This window comes from Oncorhynchus nerka, linkage group LG9a (genome assembly GCF_034236695.1).
Source record: "Oncorhynchus nerka isolate Pitt River linkage group LG9a, Oner_Uvic_2.0, whole genome shotgun sequence".
NCBI classification, from domain to species: domain Eukaryota; kingdom Metazoa; phylum Chordata; class Actinopteri; order Salmoniformes; family Salmonidae; genus Oncorhynchus; species Oncorhynchus nerka.
The window spans coordinates 3280546-3301305 of record NC_088404.1 but is presented as its reverse complement, the minus strand read 5'-3'; positions in this window follow the sequence as shown (position 1 = coordinate 3301305).

Genomic DNA, 20760 nt, shown 5'->3' with positions numbered 1-20760 from the left:
TCAGTAGTGGTAGTACAGGTCAGTAGTGCAGGTCAGTAGTGGTAGTACAGGTCAGTAGTGCAGGTCAGTAGTGGTAGTACAGGTCAGTAGTACAGGTTGGAGCGAGCCGGTCGCATCCGCGCTTCGGTCTGCAGGTTGTATAACTTTTTCATTACATTTCATTATAGTACAACGGTCTGATTTGTCTAATCTTAGCAATTTCTTCTTAGCTAGCTACATAGTCGTCGTTGTATCAAAGATAATTGCGTAATTATCGTATTTCGTCCTCTCCTATCTGCCCAACACGTTCACCGTCTACCGTAGCACTGTAGTAACTATCACACTCAACTGAACGACTTGATTAGTGTAGTGTTAGCTAGCTACATAGTTGTATTTGCTGTCTTCGTATCCAAGATAATTGTGTAGTTAGAGTGTGTAGTCTTAGAGTGATTATCTTAATTTACCGAGGTTAGCTAGCCAGCTATTTTGTCGTCCTTAACGTAGGAGACACTCCTAGCTAGCCAATAGCCAGCCAACGTCTACTGAATAGAACTTCCGCATTCCGGTCGCATTCCGCTTCGCTCCACAGGTAGTATCATATTTTCATTTCATTTCATTACAGTCCCAACGGTGTGATTTGTTTGATCGTAGCTAGCTACATAGTTCGTCACGATAATTGCAATTTGGACAGTCTGGAATGCTGAGACGAGAGGAGCTAGCTAGCTACATAGCCGTCTTTGTTTCAAAGATAATTGTGTAGTCTAGAGCGATTTTCTAGGTTAGCTAGCCAGCTATTGTCGTTCTCCTAACGCAACGTAACGTAACCAACACTGCTAGCTAGCCAGCTTGCCCCCGCGAAAAGCAGCATTGTAGAAACTTCACACTCAACGGAACGACTTGATTAGGGTAGTGTCAACAACGCAGCTAGCCTACCTCAGCAGTACTGTATCATTTTAATCATTTTAGTCAATTAGATTCTTGCTACGTAAGCTTAACTTTCTGAACATTCGAGACGTGTAGTCCACTTGTCATTCCAATCTCCTCTGCATTAGCGTAGCCTCTTCTCTAGCCTGTCAAATATGTGTCTGTCTATCCCTGTTCTCTCCTCTCTGCACAGACCATACAAACGCTCCACACCGCAATCTGGTGGTGGTCCCAGGTGGTCCCAGCGCGCACGACCCACGTGGAGTTCCAGGTCTCCGGTAGCCTCTGGAACTGCCGATCTGCGGCCAACAAGGCAGAGTTCATCTCAGCCTATGCCTCCCTCCAGTCCCTCGACTTCTTGGCTCTGATGGAAACATGGATCACCACAGACAACACCGCTACTCCTACTGCTCTCTCTTCGTCCGCCCACGTGCTCTCGCACACCCCGAGAGCTTCTGGTCAGCGGGGTGGTGGCACCGGGATCCTCATCTCTCCCAAGTGGTCATTCTCTCTTTCTCCCCTTACCCATCTGTCTATCGCCTCCTTTGAATTCCATGCTGTCACAGTTACCAGCCCTTTCAAGCTTAACATCCTTATCATTTATTGCCCTCCAGGTTCCCTCGGAGAGTTCATCAATGAGCTTGATGCCTTGATAAGCTCCTTTCCTGAGGACGGCTCACCTCTCACAGTTCTGGGCGACTTTAACCTCCCCACGTCTACCTTTGACTCATTCCTCTCTGCCTCCTTCTTTCCACTCCTCTCCTCTTTTGACCTCTCCCTCTCACCTTCCCCCCCTACTCACAAGGCAGGCAATACGCTCAACCTCATCTTTACTAGATGCTGTTCCTCCACTAACCTCATTGCAACTCCTCCAAGTCTCCGACCACTACCTTGTATCCTTTTCCCTCTCGCTCTCATCCAACACTTCCCACACTGCCCCTACTCTGATGGTATCGCGCCGTCCCAACCTTCGCTCTCTCTCCCCGCTACTCTCTCCTCTTCCATCCTATCATCTCTTCCCTCTGCTCAAACCTTCTCCAACCTATCTCCTGATTCTGCCTCCTCAACCCTCCTCTCTCCCTTTCTGCATCCTTTGACTCTCTATGTCCCCTATCCTCCAGGCCGGCTCGGTCCTCCCCTCCCGCTCCGTGGCTCGACGACTCATTGCGAGCTCACAGAACAGGGCTCCGGGCAGCCGAGCGGAAATGGAGGAAAACTCGCCTCCCTGCGGACCTGGCATCCTTTCACTCCCTCCTCTCTACATTTTCCTCCTCTGTCTCTGCTGCTAAAGCCACTTTCTACCACTCTAAATTCCAAGCATCTGCCTCTAACCCTAGGAAGCTCTTTGCCACCTTCTCCTCCCTCTTGAATCCTCCTCCCCCCCCTCCTCCCTCTCTGCAGATGACTTCGTCAACCATTTTGAAAAGAAGGTCGACGACATCCGATCCTCATTTGCTAAGTCAAACGACACCGCTGGTTCTGCTCACACTGCCCTACCCTGTGCTCTGACCTCTTTCTCCCCTCTCTCTCCAGATGACATCTCGCGTCTTGTGACGGCCGGCCGCCCAACAACCTGCCCGCTTGACCCTATCCCCTCCTCTCTTCTCCAGACCATCTCCGGTGACCTTCTCCCGTACCTCACCTCGCTCATCAACTCATCCCTGACCGCTGGCTACGTCCCTCCCGTCTTCAAGAGAGCGAGAGTTGCACCCCCTTCTGAAAAAACCTACACTCGATCCCTCCGATGTCAACAACTACAGACCAGTATCCCTTCTTTCTTTTCTCTCCAAAACTCTTGAACGTGCCGTCCTTGGCCAGCTCTCCCGCTATCTCTCTCAGAATGACCTTCTTGATCCAAATCAGTCAGGTTTCAAGACTAGTCATTCAACTGAGACTGCTCTTCTCTGTATCACGGAGGCGCTCCGCACTGCTAAAGCTAACTCTCTCTCCTCTGCTCTCATCCTTCTAGACCTATCGGCTGCCTTCGATACTGTGAACCATCAGATCCTCCTCTCCACCCTCTCCGAGTTGGGCATCTCCGGCGCGGCCCACGCTTGGATTGCGTCCTACCTGACAGGTCGCTCCTACCAGGTGGCGTGGCGAGAATCCGTCTCCTCACCACGTGCTCTCACCACTGGTGTCCCCAGGGCTCTGTTCTAGGCCCTCTCCTATTCTCGCTATACACCAAGTCACTTGGCTCTGTCATAACCTCACATGGTCTCTCCTATCATTGCTATGCAGACGACACACAATTAATCTTCTCCTTTCCCCCTTCTGACGACCAGGTGGCGAATCGCATCTCTGCATGTCTGGCAGACATATCAGTGTGGATGACGGATCATCACCTCAAGCTGAACCTCGGCAAGACGGAGCTGCTCTTCCTCCCGGGGAAGGACTGCCCGTTCCATGATCTCGCCATCACGGTTGACAACTCCATTGTGTCCTCGTCCCAGAGCGCTAAGAACCTTGGCGTGATCCTGGACAACACCCTGTCGTTCTCAAATAACATCAAGGGGTGGCCCGTTCCTGTAGGTTCATGCTCTACAACATCCGCAGAGTACGACCCTGCCTCACACAGGAAGCGGCGCAGGTCCTAATCCAGGCACTTGTCATCTCCCGTCTGGATTACTGCAACTCGCTGTTGGCTGGGCTCCCTGCCTGTGCCATTAAACCCCTACAACTCATCCAGAACGCCGCAGCCCGTCTGGTGTTCAACCTTCCCAAGTTCTCTCACGTCACCCCGCTCCTCCGCTCTCTCCACTGGCTTCCAGTTGAAGCTCGCATCCGCTACAAGACCATGGTGCTTGCCTACGGAGCTGTGAGGGGAACGGCACCTCAGTACCTCCAGGCTCTGATCAGGCCCTACACCCAAACAAGGGCACTGCGTTCATCCACCTCTGGCCTGCTCGCCTCCCTACCACTGAGGAAGTACAGTTCCCGCTCAGCCCAGTCAAAACTGTTCGCTGCTCTGGCCCCCCAATGGTGGAACAAACTCCCTCACGACGCCAGGACAGCGGAGTCAATCACCACCTTCCGGAGACACCTGAAACCCCACCTCTTTAAGGAATACCTAGGATAGGATAAAGTAATCCTTCTCACCCCCCCTTAAAAGACCTAGATGCACTATTGTAAAGTGGCTGTTCCACTGGATGTCATAAGGTGAAAGCACCAATTTGTAAGTCGCTCTGGATAAGAGCGTCTGCTAAATGACTTAAATGTAAATGTAATGTAAATGTCAGTAGTACAGGTCAGTAGTGGTAGTACAGGTCAGTAGTACAGGTCAGTAGTAGAGGTCAGTAGTACAGGTCAGTAGTACAGGTCAGTAGTGGTAGTACAGGTCAGTAGTACAGGTCAGTAGTACAGGTCAGTAGTACAGGTCAGTAGTGGTAGTACAGGTCAGTAGTACAGGTCAGTAGTACAGGTCAGTAGTAGAGGTCAGTAGTACAGGTCAGTAGTACAGGTCAGTAGTGGTAGTACAGGTCAGTAGTACAGGTCAGTAGTACAGGTCAGTAGTACAGGTCAGTAGTGGTAGTACAGGTCAGTAGTACAGGTCAGTAGTAGAGGTCAGTAGTACAGGTCAGTAGTACAGGTCAGTAGTACAGGTCAGTAGTGGTAGTACAGGTCAGTAGTACAGGTCAGTAGTACAGGTCAGTAGTACAGGTCAGTAGTACAGGTCAGTAGTGGTATTACAGGTCAGTAGTACAGGTCAGTAGTACAGGTCAGTAGTACAGGTCAGTAGTACAGGTCAGTAGTGCAGGTCAGTAGTGGTATTACAGTTCAGTAGTACAGGTCAGTAGTACAGGTCAGTAGTGGTAGTACAGGTCAGTAGTACAGGTCAGTAGTACAGGTCAGTAGTACAGGTCAGTGGTAGTACAGGTCAGTAGTGGTAGTACAGGTCAGTAGTACAGGTCAGCAGTACAGGTCAGTAGTGGTAGTACAGGTCAGTAGTGGTAGTACAGGTCAGTAGTACAGGTCAGTAGTACAGGTCAGTAGTACAGGTCAGTAGTACAGGTCAGTAGTGGTAGTACAGGTCAGTAGTGGTAGTACAGGTCAGTAGTACTGGTCAGTAGTACAGGTCAGTAGTAGAGGTCAGTAGTACAGGTCAGTGGTACAGGTCAGTAGTACAGGTCAGTAGTACAGGTCAGTAGTACAGGTCAGTAGTGGTAGTACAGGTCAGTAGTACAGGTCAGTAGTACAGGTCAGTAGTACAGGTCAGTAGTAGAGGTCAGTAGTACAGGTCAGTGGTACAGGTCAGTAGTACAGGTCTGTAGTACAGGTCAGTAGTACAGGTCAGTAGTGGTAGTACAGGTCAGTAGTACAGGTCAGTAGTACAGGTCAGTAGTACAGGTCAGTAGTGCAGGTCAGTAGTGGTAGTACAGGTCAGTAGTACAGGTCAGTAGTAGAGGTCAGTAGTACAGGTCAGTAGTACAGGTCAGTAGTGGTAGTACAGGTCAGTAGTACAGGTCAGTAGTACAGGTCAGTGGTACAGGTCAGTAGTACAGGTCAGTAGTACAGGTCAGTAGTACAGGTCAGTAGTAGAGGTCAGTAGTACAGGTCAGTGGTACAGGTCAGTAGTACAGGTCAGTAGTACAGGTCAGTAGTACAGGTCAGTAGTGGTAGTACAGGTCAGTAGTACAGGTCAGTAGTACAGGTCAGTAGTAGAGGTCAGTAGTACAGGTCAGTAGTACAGGTCAGTAGTGCAGGTCAGTAGTGGTAGTACAGGTCAGTAGTACAGGTCAGTAGTAGAGGTCAGTAGTACAGGTCAGTGGTACAGGTCAGTAGTACAGGTCAGTAGTACAGGTCAGTAGTACAGGTCAGTAGTGGTAGTACAGGTCAGTAGTACAGGTCAGTAGTACAGGTCAGTAGTAGAGGTCAGTAGTACAGGTCAGTAGTACAGGTCAGTAGTGGTATTACAGGTCAGTAGTACAGGTCAGTAGTACAGGTCAGTAGTACAGGTCAGTAGTGCAGGTCAGTAGTGGTATTACAGGTCAGTAGTACAGGTCAGTAGTACAGGTCAGTAGTGGTAGTACAGGTCAGTAGTACAGGTCAGTAGTGGTAGTACAGGTCAGTAGTACAGGTCAGTAGTACAGGTCAGTAGTGGTAGTACAGGTCAGTAGTACAGGTCAGTGGTACAGGTCAGTAGTACAGGTCAGTAGTACAGGTCAGTAGTGCAGGTCAGTAGTGGTAGTACAGGTCAGTAGTACAGGTCAGTAGTACAGGTCAGTAGTACAGGTCAGTAGTGGTATTACAGGTCAGTAGTACAGGTCAGTAGTACAGGTCAGTAGTGGTAGTACAGGTCAGTAGTACAGGTCAGTAGTACAGGTCAGTAGTACAGGTCAGTAGTGCAGGTCAGTAGTGGTAGTACAGGTCAGTAGTACAGGTCAGTAGTGCAGGTCAGTAGTGGTAGTACAGGTCAGTAGTACAGGTCAGTAGTGGTAGTACAGGTCAGTAGTGGTAGTACAGGTCAGTAGTGGTAGTACAGGTCAGTAGACAGGTCAGTAGTAGAGGTCAGTAGTACAGGTCAGTAGTACAGGTCAGTAGTGGTATTACAGGTCAGTAGTACAGGTCAGTAGTACAGGTCAGTGGTACAGGTCAGTAGTACAGGTCAGTAGTACAGGTCAGTAGTACAGGTCAGTGGTACAGGTCAGTAGTACAGGTCAGTAGTACAGGTCAGTAGTGGTAGTACAGGTCAGTAGTACAGATCAGTAGTACAGGCCAGTAGTGGTAGTACAGGTCAGTAGTACAGGTCAGTAGTACAGGTCAGTGGTAGTACAGGTCAGTAGTGGTAGTACAGGTCAGTAGTACAGGTCAGTAGTACAGGTCAGTAGTAGTACAGGTCAGTAGTAGTACAGGTCAGTAGTACATGTCAGTAGTGCAGGTCAGTAGTACAGGTCAGTAGTGCAGGTCAGTAGTACAGGTCAGTAGTACAGGTCAGTAGTGGTATTACAGGTCAGTAGTACAGGTCAGAAGTACAGGTCAGTAGTACAGGTCAGTAGTACAGGTCAGTAGTACAGGTCAGTAGTACAGGTCAGTAGTGGTATTACAGGTCAGTAGTACAGGTCAGTAGTACAGGTCAGTAGTACAGGTCAGTAGTGGTAGTACAGGTCAGTAGTACAGGTCAGTAGTACAGGTCAGTAGTAGTACAGGTCAGTAGTAGTACAGGTCAGTAGTACAGGTCAGTAGTACAGAGTCAGTAGTGGTAGTACAGGTCAGTAGTACATGTCAGTAGTACAGGTCAGTAGTGCAGGTCAGTAGTACAGGTCAGTAGTACAGGTCAGTAGTGGTAGTACAGGTCAGTAGTACAGGTCAGTAGTGGTAGTACAGGTCAGTAGTACAGGTCAGTAGTGGTAGTACAGGTCAGTAGTGGTAATACAGGTCAGTAGTACAGGTCAGTAGTGGTAGTACAGGTCAGTAGTGGTAGTACAGGTCAGTAGTACAGGTCAGTAGTACAGGTCAGTAGTACAAGTCAGTAGTGGTAGTACAGGTCAGTAGTACAGGTCAGTAGTACAGGTCAGTAGTGGTAGTACAGGTCAGTAGTACAGGTCAGTAGTGGTAGTACAGGTCAGTAGTGGTAGTACAGGTCAGTAGTACAGGTCAGTAGTACAGGTCAGTAGTGGTAGTACAGGTCAGTAGTACAGGTCAGTAGTACAGGTCAGTAGTACAGGTCAGTAGTGGTAGTACAGGTCAGTAGTACAGGTCAGTAGTACAGGTCAGTAGTAGAGGTCAGTAGTGCAGGTCAGTAGTACAGGTCAGTAGTGGTAGTACAGGTCAGTAGTGGTAGTACAGGTCAGTAGTACAGGTCAGTAGTACAGGTCAGTAGTGGTAGTACAGGTCAGTGGTAGTACAGGTCAGTAGTACAGGTCAGTAGTACAGGTCAGTAGTGGTAGTACAGGTCAGTAGTACAGGTCAGTAGTACAGGTCAGTAGTACAGGTCAGTAGTGGTATTACAGGTCAGTAGAACAGGTCAGTAGTGGTACTACAGGTCAGTAGTACAGGTCAGTAGTGGTATTACAGGTCAGTAGTACAGGTCAGTAGTACAGGTCAGTAGTGGTAGTACAGGTCAGTAGTACAGGTTAGTAGTACAGGTCAGTAGTACAGGTCAGTAGTACAGGTCAGTAGTACAGGTCAGTAGTGGTATTACAGGTCAGTAGTGGTAGTACAGGTCAGTAGTACAGGTTAGTAGTACAGGTCAGTAGTACAGGTCAGTAGTACAGGTCAGTAGTGGTAGTACAGGTCAGTAGTACAGGTCAGTAGTACAGGTCAGTAGTATAGGTCAGTAGTACAGGTCAGTAGTGGTAGTACAGGTCAGTAGTACAGGTCAGTAGTACAGGTCAGTAGTAGAGGTCAGTAGTGGTAGTACAGGTCAGTAGTACAGGTCAGTAGTACAGGTCAGTAGTACAGGTCAGTAGTGCAGGTCAGTAGTACAGGTCAGTAGTGGTAGTACAGGTCAGTAGTACAGGTCAGTAGTACAGGTCAGTAGTAGAGGTCAGTAGTGGTAGTACAGGTCAGTAGTGCAGGTCAGTGGTACAGGTCAGTAGTACAGGTCAGTGGTAGTACAGGTCAGTAGTACAGGTCAGTAGTACAGGTCAGTGGTACAGGTCAGTAGTGGTATTACAGGTCAGTAGTACAGGTCAGTAGTGGTAGTACAGGTCAGTAGTGGTAGTACAGGTCAGTAGTACAGGTCAGTAGTACAGGTCAGTAGTAGAGGTCAGTAGTGGTAGTACAGGTCAGTAGTACAGGTCAGTAGTATAGGTCAGTAGTACAGGTCAGTAGTGGTAGTACAGGTCAGTAGTACAGGTCAGTAGTACAGGTCAGTAGTAGAGGTCAGTAGTGGTAGTACAGGTCAGTAGTACAGGTCAGTAGTACAGGTCAGTAGTGGTAGTACAGGTCAGTAGTACAGGTTAGTAGTAGAGGTCAGTAGTACAGGTCAGTAGTACAGGTCAGTAGTGGTATTACAGGTCAGTAGTACAGGTCAGTAGTACAGGTCAGTGGTACAGGTCAGTAGTACAGGTCAGTAGTACAGGTCAGTAGTACAGGTCAGTGGTACAGGTCAGTAGTACAGGTCAGTAGTACAGGTCAGTAGTGGTAGTACAGGTCAGTAGTACAGATCAGTAGTACAGGCCAGTAGTGGTAGTACAGGTCAGTAGTACAGGTCAGTAGTACAGGTCAGTGGTAGTACAGGTCAGTAGTGGTAGTACAGGTCAGTAGTACAGGTCAGAAGTACAGGTCAGTAGTGCAGGTCAGTAGTACAGGTCAGTAGTACAGGTCAGTAGTGGTATTACAGGTCAGTAGTACAGGTCAGAAGTACAGGTCAGTAGTACAGGTCAGTAGTACAGGTCAGTAGTACAGGTCAGTAGTGGTATTACAGGTCAGTAGTACAGGTCAGTAGTACAGGTCAGTAGTACAGGTCAGTAGTGGTAGTACAGGTCAGTAGTACAGGTCAGTAGTACAGGTCAGTAGTAGTACAGGTCAGTAGTAGTACAGGTCAGTAGTACAGGTCAGTAGTACAGAGTCAGTAGTGGTAGTACTGGTCAGTAGTTCAGGTCAGTAGTACAGGTCAGTAGTGCAGGTCAGTAGTACAGGTCAGTAGTACAGGTCAGTAGTGGTAGTACAGGTCAGTAGTACAGGTCAGTAGTGGTAGTACAGGTCAGTAGTACAGGTCAGTAGTGGTAGTACAGGTCAGTAGTGGTAGTACAGGTCAGTAGTGCAGGTCAGTGGTACAGGTCAGTAGTACAGGTCAGTGGTAGTACAGGTCAGTAGTACAGGTCAGTAGTACAGGTCAGTGGTACAGGTCAGTAGTGGTATTACAGGTCAGTAGTACAGGTCAGTAGTGGTAGTACAGGTCAGTAGTGGTAGTACAGGTCAGTAGTACAGGTCAGTAGTACAGGTCAGTAGTAGAGGTCAGTAGTGGTAGTACAGGTCAGTAGTACAGGTCAGTAGTATAGGTCAGTAGTACAGGTCAGTAGTGGTAGTACAGGTCAGTAGTACAGGTCAGTAGTAGAGGTCAGTAGTGGTAGTACAGGTCAGTAGTACAGGTCAGTAGTACAGGTCAGTAGTGGTAGTACAGGTCAGTAGTACAGGTTAGTAGTAGAGGTCAGTAGTACAGGTCAGTAGTACAGGTCAGTAGTGGTATTACAGGTCAGTAGTACAGGTCAGTAGTACAGGTCAGTGGTACAGGTCAGTAGTACAGGTCAGTAGTACAGGTCAGTAGTACAGGTCAGTGGTACAGGTCAGTAGTACAGGTCAGTAGTACAGGTCAGTAGTGGTAGTACAGGTCAGTAGTACAGATCAGTAGTACAGGCCAGTAGTGGTAGTACAGGTCAGTAGTACAGGTCAGTAGTACAGGTCAGTGGTAGTACAGGTCAGTAGTGGTAGTACAGGTCAGTAGTACAGGTCAGAAGTACAGGTCAGTAGTGCAGGTCAGTAGTACAGGTCAGTAGTACAGGTCAGTAGTGGTATTACAGGTCAGTAGTACAGGTCAGAAGTACAGGTCAGTAGTACAGGTCAGTAGTACAGGTCAGTAGTACAGGTCAGTAGTGGTATTACAGGTCAGTAGTACAGGTCAGTAGTACAGGTCAGTAGTACAGGTCAGTAGTGGTAGTACAGGTCAGTAGTACAGGTCAGTAGTACAGGTCAGTAGTAGTACAGGTCAGTAGTAGTACAGGTCAGTAGTACAGGTCAGTAGTACAGAGTCAGTAGTGGTAGTACTGGTCAGTAGTTCAGGTCAGTAGTACAGGTCAGTAGTGCAGGTCAGTAGTACAGGTCAGTAGTACAGGTCAGTAGTGGTAGTACAGGTCAGTAGTACAGGTCAGTAGTGGTAGTACAGGTCAGTAGTACAGGTCAGTAGTGGTAGTACAGGTCAGTAGTGGTAGTACAGGTCAGTAGTACAGGTCAGTAGTGGTAGTACAGGTCAGTAGTGGTAGTACAGGTCAGTAGTACAGGTCAGTAGTACAGGTCAGTAGTACAGGTCAGTAGTGGTAGTACAGGTCAGTAGTACAGGTCAGTAGTGGTAGTACAGGTCAGTAGTACAGGTCAGTAGTGGTAGTACAGGTCAGTAGTGGTAGTACAGGTCAGTAGTACAGGTCAGTAGTACAGGTCAGTAGTGGTAGTACAGGTCAGTAGTACAGGTCAGTAGTACAGGTCAGTAGTACAGGTCAGTAGGGGTAGTACAGGTCAGTAGTACAGGTCAGTAGTACAGGTCAGTAGTAGAGGTCAGTAGTGCAGGTCAGTAGTACAGGTCAGTAGTGGTAGTACAGGTCAGTAGTGGTAGTACAGGTCAGTAGTACAGGTCAGTAGTACAGGTCAGTAGTGGTAGTACAGGTCAGTGGTAGTACAGGTCAGTAGTACAGGTCAGTAGTACAGGTCAGTAGTGGTAGTACAGGTCAGTAGTACAGGTCAGTAGTACAGGTCAGTAGTACAGGTCAGTAGTGGTATTACAGGTCAGTAGTACAGGTCCGTAGTGGTATTACAGGTCAGTAGTACAGGTCAGTAGTACAGGTCAGTAGTACAGGTCAGTAGTGGTATTACAGGTCAGTAGTACAGGTCAGTAGTACAGGTCAGTAGTACAGGTCAGTAGTGGTATTACAGGTCAGTAGTACAGGTCAGTAGTACAGGTCAGTAGTGGTAGTACAGGTCAGTAGTACAGGTTAGTAGTACAGGTCAGTAGTACAGGTCAGTAGTACAGGTCAGTAGTACAGGTCAGTAGTGGTATTACAGGTCAGTAGTGGTAGTACAGGTCAGTAGTACAGGTTAGTAGTACAGGTCAGTAGTACAGGTCAGTAGTACAGGTCAGTAGTACAGGTCAGTAGTGGTAGTACAGGTCAGTAGTACAGGTCAGTAGTACAGGTCAGTAGTATAGGTCAGTAGTACAGGTCAGTAGTGGTAGTACAGGTCAGTAGTACAGGTCAGTAGTACAGGTCAGTAGTGGTAGTACAGGTCAGTAGTACAGGTCAGTAGTACAGGTCAGTAGTACAGGTCAGTAGTGGTAGTACAGGTCAGTAGTACAGGTCAGTAGTACAGGTCAGTAGTGGTAGTACAGGTCAGTAGTACAGGTCAGTAGTACAGGTCAGTAGTACAGGTCAGTAGTGCAGGTCAGTAGTACAGGTCAGTAGTGGTAGTACAGGTCAGTAGTACAGGTCAGTAGTACAGGTCAGTAGTACAGGTCAGTAGTGGTAGTACAGGTCAGTAGTGCAGGTCAGTGGTACAGGTCAGTAGTACAGGTCAGTGGTAGTACAGGTCAGTAGTACAGGTCAGTGGTACAGGTCAGTAGTGGTATTACAGGTCAGTAGTACAGGTCAGTAGTGGTAGTACAGGTCAGTAGTACAGGTCAGTAGTACAGGTCAGTAGTAGAGGTCAGTAGTGGTAGTACAGGTCAGTAGTACAGGTCAGTGGTAGTACAGGTCAGTAGTACAGGTCAGTAGTACAGGTCAGTGGTACAGGTCAGTAGTGGTATTACAGGTCAGTAGTACAGGTCAGTAGTGGTAGTACAGGTCAGTAGTGGTAGTACAGGTCAGTAGTACAGGTCAGTAGTACAGGTCAGTAGTAGAGGTCAGTAGTGGTAGTACAGGTCAGTAGTACAGGTCAGTAGTAGTACAGGTCAGTAGTAGTACAGGTCAGTAGTACAGGTCAGTAGTACAGAGTCAGTAGTGGTAGTACTGGTCAGTAGTTCAGGTCAGTAGTACAGGTCAGTAGTGCAGGTCAGTAGTACAGGTCAGTAGTACAGGTCAGTAGTGGTAGTACAGGTCAGTAGTACAGGTCAGTAGTGGTAGTACAGGTCAGTAGTACAGGTCAGTAGTGGTAGTACAGGTCAGTAGTGGTAGTACAGGTCAGTAGTACAGGTCAGTAGTGGTAGTACAGGTCAGTAGTGGTAGTACAGGTCAGTAGTACAGGTCAGTAGTACAGGTCAGTAGTACAGGTCAGTAGTGGTAGTACAGGTCAGTAGTACAGGTCAGTAGTGGTAGTACAGGTCAGTAGTGGTAGTACAGGTCAGTAGTACAGGTCAGTAGTACAGGTCAGTAGTGGTAGTACAGGTCAGTAGTACAGGTCAGTAGTACAGGTCAGTAGTACAGGTCAGTAGGGTAGTACAGGTCAGTAGTACAGGTCAGTAGTACAGGTCAGTAGTAGAGGTCAGTAGTGCAGGTCAGTAGTACAGGTCAGTAGTGGTAGTACAGGTCAGTAGTGGTAGTACAGGTCAGTAGTACAGGTCAGTAGTACAGGTCAGTAGTGGTAGTACAGGTCAGTGGTAGTACAGGTCAGTAGTACAGGTCAGTAGTACAGGTCAGTAGTGGTAGTACAGGTCAGTAGTACAGGTCAGTAGTACAGGTCAGTAGTACAGGTCAGTAGTGGTATTACAGGTCAGTAGTACAGGTCCGTAGTGGTATTACAGGTCAGTAGTACAGGTCAGTAGTACAGGTCAGTAGTACAGGTCAGTAGTGGGATTACAGGTCAGTAGTACAGGTCAGTAGTACAGGTCAGTAGTACAGGTCAGTAGTGGTATTACAGGTCAGTAGTACAGGTCAGTAGTACAGGTCAGTAGTGGTAGTACAGGTCAGTAGTACAGGTTAGTAGTACAGGTCAGTAGTACAGGTCAGTAGTACAGGTCAGTAGTACAGGTCAGTAGTGGTATTACAGGTCAGTAGTGGTAGTACAGGTCAGTAGTACAGGTTAGTAGTACAGGTCAGTAGTACAGGTCAGTAGTACAGGTCAGTAGTACAGGTCAGTAGTGGTAGTACAGGTCAGTAGTACAGGTCAGTAGTGGTAGTACAGGTCAGTAGTGGTAGTACAGGTCAGTAGTACAGGTCAGTAGTACAGGTCAGTAGTGGTAGTACAGGTCAGTAGTACAGGTCAGTAGTACAGGTCAGTAGTACAGGTCAGTAGGGGTAGTACAGGTCAGTAGTACAGGTCAGTAGTACAGGTCAGTAGTAGAGGTCAGTAGTGCAGGTCAGTAGTACAGGTCAGTAGTGGTAGTACAGGTCAGTAGTGGTAGTACAGGTCAGTAGTACAGGTCAGTAGTACAGGTCAGTAGTGGTAGTACAGGTCAGTAGTACAGGTCAGTAGTACAGGTCAGTAGTACAGGTCAGTAGTGGTATTACAGGTCAGTAGTACAGGTCCGTAGTGGTATTACAGGTCAGTAGTACAGGTCAGTAGTACAGGTCAGTAGTACAGGTCAGTAGTGGGATTACAGGTCAGTAGTACAGGTCAGTAGTACAGGTCAGTAGTACAGGTCAGTAGTGGTATTACAGGTCAGTAGTACAGGTCAGTAGTACAGGTCAGTAGTGGTAGTACAGGTCAGTAGTACAGGTTAGTAGTACAGGTCAGTAGTACAGGTCAGTAGTACAGGTCAGTAGTACAGGTCAGTAGTGGTATTACAGGTCAGTAGTGGTAGTACAGGTCAGTAGTACAGGTTAGTAGTACAGGTCAGTAGTACAGGTCAGTAGTACAGGTCAGTAGTACAGGTCAGTAGTACAGGTCAGTAGTGGTAGTACAGGTCAGTAGTACAGGTCAGTAGTACAGGTCAGTAGTATAGGTCAGTAGTACAGGTCAGTAGTGGTAGTACAGGTCAGTAGTACAGGTCAGTAGTACAGGTCAGTAGTGGTAGTACAGGTCAGTAGTACAGGTCAGTAGTACAGGTCAGTAGTACAGGTCAGTAGTGCAGGTCAGTAGTACAGGTCAGTAGTGGTAGTACAGGTCAGTAGTACAGGTCAGTAGTACAGGTCAGTAGTAGAGGTCAGTAGTGGTAGTACAGGTCAGTAGTGCAGGTCAGTGGTACAGGTCAGTAGTACAGGTCAGTGGTAGTACAGGTCAGTAGTACAGGTCAGTGGTACAGGTCAGTAGTGGTATTACAGGTCAGTAGTACAGGTCAGTAGTGGTAGTACAGGTCAGTAGTACAGGTCAGTAGTACAGGTCAGTAGTAGAGGTCAGTAGTGGTAGTACAGGTCAGTAGTGCAGGTCAGTGGTACAGGTCAGTAGTACAGGTCAGTGGTAGTACAGGTCAGTAGTACAGGTCAGTGGTACAGGTCAGTAGTGGTATTACAGGTCAGTAGTACAGGTCAGTAGTGGTAGTACAGGTCAGTAGTGGTAGTACAGGTCAGTAGTACAGGTCAGTAGTAGAGGTCAGTAGTGGTAGTACAGGTCAGTAGTACAGGTCAGTAGTACAGGTCAGTAGTACAGGTCAGTAGTATAGGTCAGTAGTACAGGTCAGTAGTGGTAGTACAGGTCAGTAGTACAGGTCAGTAGTACAGGTCAGTAGTAGAGGTCAGTAGTGGTAGTACAGGTCAGTAGTACAGGTCAGTAGTACAGGTCAGTAGTACAGGTCAGTAGTGCAGGTCAGTAGTACAGGTCAGTAGTGGTAGTACAGGTCAGTAGTACAGGTCAGTAGTACAGGTCAGTAGTAGAGGTCAGTAGTGGTAGTACAGGTCAGTAGTGCAGGTCAGTGGTACAGGTCAGTATTACAGGTCAGTGGTAGTACAGGTCAGTAGTACAGGTCAGTAGTACAGGTCAGTAGTACAGGTCAGTAGTATAGGTCAGTAGTACAGGTCAGTAGTGGTAGTACAGGTCAGTAGTACAGGTCAGTAGTACAGGTCAGTAGTGGTAGTACAGGTCAGTAGTACAGGTCAGTAGTACAGGTCAGTAGTACAGGTCAGTAGTGCAGGTCAGTAGTACAGGTCAGTAGTGGTAGTACAGGTCAGTAGTACAGGTCAGTAGTACAGGTCAGTAGTAGAGGTCAGTAGTGGTACAGGTCAGTAGTGCAGGTCAGTGGTACAGGTCAGTAGTACAGGTCAGTGGTAGTACAGGTCAGTAGTACAGGTCAGTGGTACAGGTCAGTAGTGGTATTACAGGTCAGTAGTACAGGTCAGTAGTGGTAGTACAGGTCAGTAGTACAGGTCAGTAGTACAGGTCAGTAGTAGAGGTCAGTAGTGGTAGTACAGGTCAGTAGTGCAGGTCAGTGGTACAGGTCAGTAGTACAGGTCAGTGGTAGTACAGGTCAGTAGTACAGGTCAGTGGTACAGGTCAGTAGTGGTATTACAGGTCAGTAGTACAGGTCAGTAGTGGTAGTACAGGTCAGTAGTGGTAGTACAGGTCAGTAGTACAGGTCAGTAGTAGAGGTCAGTAGTGGTAGTACAGGTCAGTAGTACAGGTCAGTAGTACAGGTCAGTAGTACAGGTCAGTAGTATAGGTCAGTAGTACAGGTCAGTAGTGGTAGTACAGGTCAGTAGTACAGGTCAGTAGTACAGGTCAGTAGTAGAGGTCAGTAGTGGTAGTACAGGTCAGTAGTACAGGTCAGTAGTACAGGTCAGTAGTACAGGTCAGTAGTGCAGGTCAGTAGTACAGGTCAGTAGTGGTAGTACAGGTCAGTAGTACAGGTCAGTAGTACAGGTCAGTAGTAGAGGTCAGTAGTGGTAGTACAGGTCAGTAGTGCAGGTCAGTGGTACAGGTCAGTATTACAGGTCAGTGGTAGTACAGGTCAGTAGTACAGGTCAGTAGTACAGGTCAGTAGTACAGGTCAGTAGTATAGGTCAGTAGTACAGGTCAGTAGTGGTAGTACAGGTCAGTAGTACAGGTCAGTAGTACAGGTCAGTAGTGGTAGTACAGGTCAGTAGTACAGGTCAGTAGTACAGGTCAGTAGTACAGGTCAGTAGTGCAGGTCAGTAGTACAGGTCAGTAGTGGTAGTACAGGTCAGTAGTACAGGTCAGTAGTACAGGTCAGTAGTAGAGGTCAGTAGTGGTAGTACAGGTCAGTAGTGCAGGTCAGTGGTACAGGTCAGTAGTACAGGTCAGTGGTAGTACAGGTCAGTAGTACAGGTCAGTGGTACAGGTCAGTAGTGGTATTACAGGTCAGTAGTACAGGTCAGTAGTGGTAGTACAGGTCAGTAGTACAGGTCAGTAGTACAGGTCAGTAGTAGAGGTCAGTAGTGGTAGTACAGGTCAGTAGTGCAGGTCAGTGGTACAGGTCAGTAGTACAGGTCAGTGGTAGTACAGGTCAGTAGTACAGGTCAGTGGTACAGGTCAGTAGTGGTATTACAGGTCAGTAGTACAGGTCAGTAGTGGTAGTACAGGTCAGTAGTGGTAGTACAGGTCAGTAGTACAGGTCAGTAGTAGAGGTCAGTAGTGGTAGTACAGGTCAGTAGTACAGGTCAGTAGTACAGGTCAGTAGTACAGGTCAGTAGTATAGGTCAGTAGTACAGGTCAGTAGTGGTAGTACAGGTCAGTAGTACAGGTCAGTAGTACAGGTCAGTAGTAGTAGAGGTCAGTAGTGGTAGTACAGGTCAGTAGTACAGGTCAGTAGTACAGGTCAGTAGTACAGGTCAGTAGTGCAGGTCAGTAGTACAGGTCAGTAGTGGTAGTACAGGTCAGTAGTACAGGTCAGTAGTACAGGTCAGTAGTAGAGGTCAGTAGTGGTAGTACAGGTCAGTAGTGCAGGTCAGTGGTACAGGTCAGTATTACAGGTCAGTGGTAGTACAGGTCAGTAGTACAGGTCAGTAGTACAGGTCAGTAGTACAGGTCAGTAGTATAGGTCAGTAGTACAGGTCAGTAGTGGTAGTACAGGTCAGTAGTACAGGTCAGTAGTACAGGTCAGTAGTGGTAGTACAGGTCAGTAGTACAGGTCAGTAGTACAGGTCAGTAGTACAGGTCAGTAGTGCAGGTCAGTAGTACAGGTCAGTAGTGGTAGTACAGGTCAGTAGTACAGGTCAGTAGTACAGGTCAGTAGTAGAGGTCAGTAGTGGTAGTACAGGTCAGTAGTGCAGGTCAGTGGTACAGGTCAGTAGTACAGGTCAGTGGTAGTACAGGTCAGTAGTACAGGTCAGTGGTACAGGTCAGTAGTGGTATTACAGGTCAGTAGTACAGGTCAGTAGTGGTAGTACAGGTCAGTAGTACAGGTCAGTAGTACAGGTCAGTAGTAGAGGTCAGTAGTGGTAGTACAGGTCAGTAGTGCAGGTCAGTGGTACAGGTCAGTAGTACAGGTCAGTGGTAGTACAGGTCAGTAGTACAGGTCAGTGGTACAGGTCAGTAGTGGTATTACAGGTCAGTAGTACAGGTCAGTAGTGGTAGTACAGGTCAGTAGTGGTAGTACAGGTCAGTAGTACAGGTCAGTAGTAGAGGTCAGTAGTGGTAGTACAGGTCAGTAGTACAGGTCAGTAGTACAGGTCAGTAGTACAGGTCAGTAGTATAGGTCAGTAGTACAGGTCAGTAGTGGTAGTACAGGTCAGTAGTACAGGTCAGTAGTACAGGTCAGTAGTAGAGGTCAGTAGTGGTAGTACAGGTCAGTAGTACAGGTCAGTAGTACAGGTCAGTAGTACAGGTCAGTAGTGCAGGTCAGTAGTACAGGTCAGTAGTGGTAGTACAGGTCAGTAGTACAGGTCAGTAGTACAGGTCAGTAGTAGAGGTCAGTAGTGGTAGTACAGGTCAGTAGTGCAGGTCAGTGGTACAGGTCAGTATTACAGGTCAGTGGTAGTACAGGTCAGTAGTACAGGTCAGTAGTACAGGTCAGTAGTCAGTAGTGGTAGTACAGGTCAGTGGTAGTACAGGTCAGTAGTACAGGTCAGTAGTACAGGTCAGTAGTGCAGGTCAGTTTAATTTTTACATTTTTAATTTCACCTTTATTTAACCAGGTAGGCCAGTTGAGAACAAGTTCTCATTTACAACTGCGACCTGGCCAAGATAAAGCAAAGCAGTGCGAAACATACAACAACACAGAGTTACACATGGAGTAAAACAAACATACAGTCAATAATAATATAGAACAAAAGAAAACAAAAAGTCTATGCACAGTGAGTGCAAATGAGGTAAGTTAAGGAAATAAATAGGCCATGGTGGCGAAGTAATTACAATATAGCAATTAAACACTGGAATGGTAGATCGGCAGGAGATGAATGTGCAGGTAGAGATACTGGGGTGCAAAGGAGCACAATAAATAAATACCAGTATGGGGATGAGGTAGGTACGACGCTGTGCCAAGCCCTCCCCTAAGGGAGGAAGACGTTGGGCCAATTGTGCACCACCTCATGGGTCTTCTGGTCGCTGCCGGCTGCAACACAACCCAGGGATCGAACCCGGGTCTGTAGTGACGCCTCTAGCACTGTGATGCAGTGTTTTAGACCTCTGTGCCACTCGGGACGCCCCCAGTTATTTCAGTTGTAGTTCCAGCCCTGCTCAGCTGCACAGATGGCTGCCTTACACTTGACTAACTTGGACACCCGCCAAGTGTAGTACGGTCTGGATACCACTATAACCCACCAGCCCCTATCATCTCCTTCCGCTGTTCAAATGGTGGCTGTAGCACAGACAAGAAGGAAAACTAAATATGTTCCTGGACTGGTGTTTCATGGTTACTGTCAGCTCCTGTCTCCCGGGAACCTCTAGTGCACAATCTGTGCTTGCCTTGCTGATGAACAGACAGATTCCATCAACGGGCTGATCACCCTTGTGTTCCAGTCCTGTTATCATTCTTAACGGGCTGATCACCCTTGTGTTCCAGTCCTGTTATCATTCTTAACGGGCTGATCACACTTGTGTTCCAGTCAGGTCCTGTTATCATTCCATTAACGGGCTGATCACCCTTGTGTTCCAGTCCTGTTATCATTCTTAACGGGCTGATCACCCTTGTGTTCCAGTCCTGTTATCATTCTTAACGGGCTGATCACCCTTGTGTTCCAGTCCTGTTATCATTCTTAACGGGCTGATCACCCTTGTGTTCCAGTCTTGTTATCATTCTTAACGGGCTGATCACCCTTGTGTTCCAGTCCTGTTATCATTCCATTAACAGGCTGATCACCCTTGTGTTCCAGTCCTGTTATCATTCCATTAACAGGCTGATCACCCTTGTGTTCCAGTCCTGTTATCATTCCATTAACGGGCTGATCACCCTTGTGTTCCAGTCCTGTTATCATTCCATTAACGGGCTGATCACCCTTGTGTTCCAGTCCTGTTATCATTCCATTAACGGGCTGATCACCCTTGTGTTCCAGTCCTGTTATCATTCTTAACGGGCTGATCACCCTTGTGTTCCAGTCCTGTTATCATTCCATTAACGGACTGATCACCCTTGTGTTCCAGTCTTGTCCTGTTATCATTCCATTAACGGGCTGATCACCCTTGTGTTCCAGTCTTGTCCTGTTATCATTCTTAACGGACTGATCACCCTTGTGTTCCAGTCTTGTCCTGTTATCATTCCATTAACGGACTGGTCACCCTTGTGTTCCAGTCAGGTCCTGTTATCATTCCATTAACGGGCTGATCACCCTTGTGTTCCAGTCCTGTTATCATTCCATTAATGGACTGGTCACCCTTGTGTTCCAGTCCTGTTATCATTCCATTAACGGACTGGTAACCCTTGTGTTCCAGTCCTGTTATCATTCCATTAACGGACTGGTAACCCTTGTGTTCCAGTCCTGTTATCATTCCATTAACGGGCTGGTCACCCTTGTGTTCCAGTCCTGTTATCATTCCATTAACGCACTGGTCACCCTTGTGTTCCAGTCAGGTCCTGTTATCATTCCATTAACGGCCTGTTTACCCTTGTGTTCCAGTCCTGTTATCATTCCATTAACGGACTGATCACCCTTGTGTTCCAGTCAGGTCCTGTTATCATTCCATTAACGGCCTGATCACCCTTGTGTTCCAGTCTTGTCCTGTTATCATTCTTAACGGACTGATCACCCTTGTGTTCCAGTCTTGTTATCATTCCATTAACGGACTGATCACCCTTGTGTTCCAGTCAGGTCCTGTTATCATTCCATTAACGGCTTGATCACCCTTGTGTTCCAGTCAGGTCCTGTTATCATTCCTGTAGAATAGAATAGAATGGGATAGAATAGGATAGAATGGGATAGAGTACTTTTATCATTCTATTCTATTCTA